The sequence below is a fragment of the Giraffa tippelskirchi genome, chromosome 8, assembly GCF_054371585.1.
Source record: "Giraffa tippelskirchi isolate mGirTip1 chromosome 8, T2T-mGirTip1v1.2.pri, whole genome shotgun sequence".
NCBI classification, from domain to species: Eukaryota; Metazoa; Chordata; class Mammalia; order Artiodactyla; family Giraffidae; genus Giraffa; species Giraffa tippelskirchi.
The window spans coordinates 72055001-72057375 of record NC_137282.1 but is presented as its reverse complement, the minus strand read 5'-3'; positions in this window follow the sequence as shown (position 1 = coordinate 72057375).

The following is a 2375-nucleotide window of genomic DNA, read 5'->3' as shown; positions in this document are numbered from 1 at the left end:
GTGGGTGCGGCCTCCGGCCCTGACTCTCGGTCTCCTGCCCGCCCCCCTCCACGGGGCGTCAGGGAGGCCGTCGGTCTTCGGACACAGCGGACGCTCTCGCTTCGCCTTCTCGGCGCGTGTCCCGCGAGCGGCCCTCCCCGCGGTGGGGGGGGCTGTGCCCGCTGCTGCGCCGCGCGCCCCGCGTGGGTGGGTGAGCGTGCCTCGTTTAACCCTCGGTGGTGCCCCTGGAGCGCTCCAGGTCGCCCCTCAGGTGCCTGAGGCCGAGCGGTGGTGTCGTTTCCCTTAACCCGGCGTCCCCCTCGGGTCCCCCACCGCGGTGGTGTGTGTGTGTGTGTCCCGCGAGTGGCTCTCGTTGGGGGAGGGGTCGAGACGGGAAGAGAGGCGTGCCTGTTTCCCTCGCGTCTTCCGTTGGGGGCAGGTGCTGCCTCGTCGTGGAGGCACGGGCCGTGCTCCGGCCCCGACCGTGCACACGCTCCCGTGTGGTCGTCCGCTTACCTGTACCGCAGACCCCTCCCGCCCAGTCGAGGCTCGGCGGCTCGTGGAGCGCCTCCGTGGGCCCGAAGGAGAGACGATGGGGTGAGGGACGGCGCGCCCTCGGTGAGAAAGCCTTCTCTAGCGATCCGAGAGGGAGCCTCTGGGGTACCGGAGCCCCCGGCCGCTGCCCCTCCTGAGTGCGCAGTGTAGCCGCCGTGGCGACTGCCAGAGCACGTGGGCAGAATCCCCCCACCTCTCCTCTGTGAGGGGGGATGGGTGCGCCGGCCCCGCGGTGGGGCCGTGTGCCGTTCGTTGCCTACCGCGGCCCGCGCCTCCCCCCGCCGAGTCGGGGGAGGGTCCCGCCGGGCCCCGCCGGGTGTCCGGCACGTGGGGGGGGACCGCGCGTGCGCCGCGTGCGTGCGGCCGGCCCCGCGGTGTGAGTGCAGGAGGAGAAGGGCCGGGGGGGCGACGCCCGGTCGGCCCCGGCTTCCCCAGCCCCGCGGCCGTGGCGAGGAGGAGTCCGTCGCGCCCGCCCTCGTCCCCGAGCCGGTGGCGGCGCGCGGGCACGGTCTGGGCCGCCTCGCTCGAGAGCGTGTCCCCGGGATGTGGCGCCTCGGGGTCAGACTAGATGGAGAGACGGATCCGTCGAGGGTGGACGGAGGAGACGGGTGGACGGCGCCGCCGGCCCTGGCGGCGGGGCCGGGGCGTGGGACTCCGCTCCGGGGCCGGCCGGGGCCGGCCGGCGTCCCAGGCGTCGCGGGACCGCCCTCGTGTGTGGGTGGCGGTGGGATCCCGCGCTGGTTTTCCTGGCGGCCCGGCCGTGTTCCCGGTGGTCTTTTCTGGTCCCCGGGCGGCGCCCGCGGCCCCTGTCCCGTGGCCGTCGCTGTGCGCGCTTGCCGGCCCCTCCCCGCCGCTGCCGGCCTTCCTCCTCGGCCCGCGCGTGCGACCGCCCGCGTGCCCTTCCCCCCTGTCTGGGACCGAGTCGGCTTCGCCTCCTGTGGGTGTCGTCCCCGGGCGGAGCAGTGCCCTCGGAGTCCCTGAGAGAAGTGAGGGGAGGGACCTGGCGCGGCGGGGTCGCGCGAGTGAGGGCCGTGGCGGGCACGCCGGTAGGCAGGCGGGAGAGCGTTCTCCCGGGCCGGCCGCGGCTCTGGGTGGGTGTGTGTAGGTGGCGGTGGGCGCGAGCCCCCGTGAGGGGAGCCTCCCCCACCCTCCGCTTGGGGGTGTGGGGGGGGCCGGAGAGGCCAGTCCGCCGCCCCGGGTGTGCCGCGGGACCGCCCCTGTGCTGGGAGGCCTCCGGCGGTGAGATCCCGCGGTGCGCCCCGGTGGCCGACTCGCTTCCCCCGGGTCGTTTCGAGCCACCCTCCTCGCGGTGGCGCGCGGCCACCCCACCTCTCCGCCGCCGGCTCCGCGCCGCCGCCGCGTCTCGCGCGGCGTTGGCCTCACGCGGCCGCACCTCGTCGGTGCCCCTCTCCGCCCGTCCGTCCGCTTCGGTCCGCTCCCCGTCTGCTGCTTCCTCGGGGCCGCGCCCTGGTGCGTCTCGCCTCCCGGGCCTGCCGCGGCCCCGATCCGTGGCCCGTGCCGCCGCCCGTCCGCCGCCGACGTCGTCGCGTGCTGGTCGAGGGGGGAGCGAGCAGCGTGACTCCCACCCTTCCCCGTCAGCCTCCCGCCGCGCTCCCGCTCCGGTGCGCTCGCCCGAGCCGCGGGTCGGGTCCTCCCCGGTCTGCCCCCGCGGGCCGGTCGCCGCGTCCTCGCCGCCCGGCCTCCCCCGCCCCCCCCCGGGGCGGGTGGACGTAAGGACGCGAGGGCGCGCGTCGGCCGTCCCGTGGCGTGGTCTGGCCGGTGTGGGGGGGTCCCCGGCCCGGCTCCCGGGGCCGCCGGGGCGGCGGGCTCGCGACAGGGGT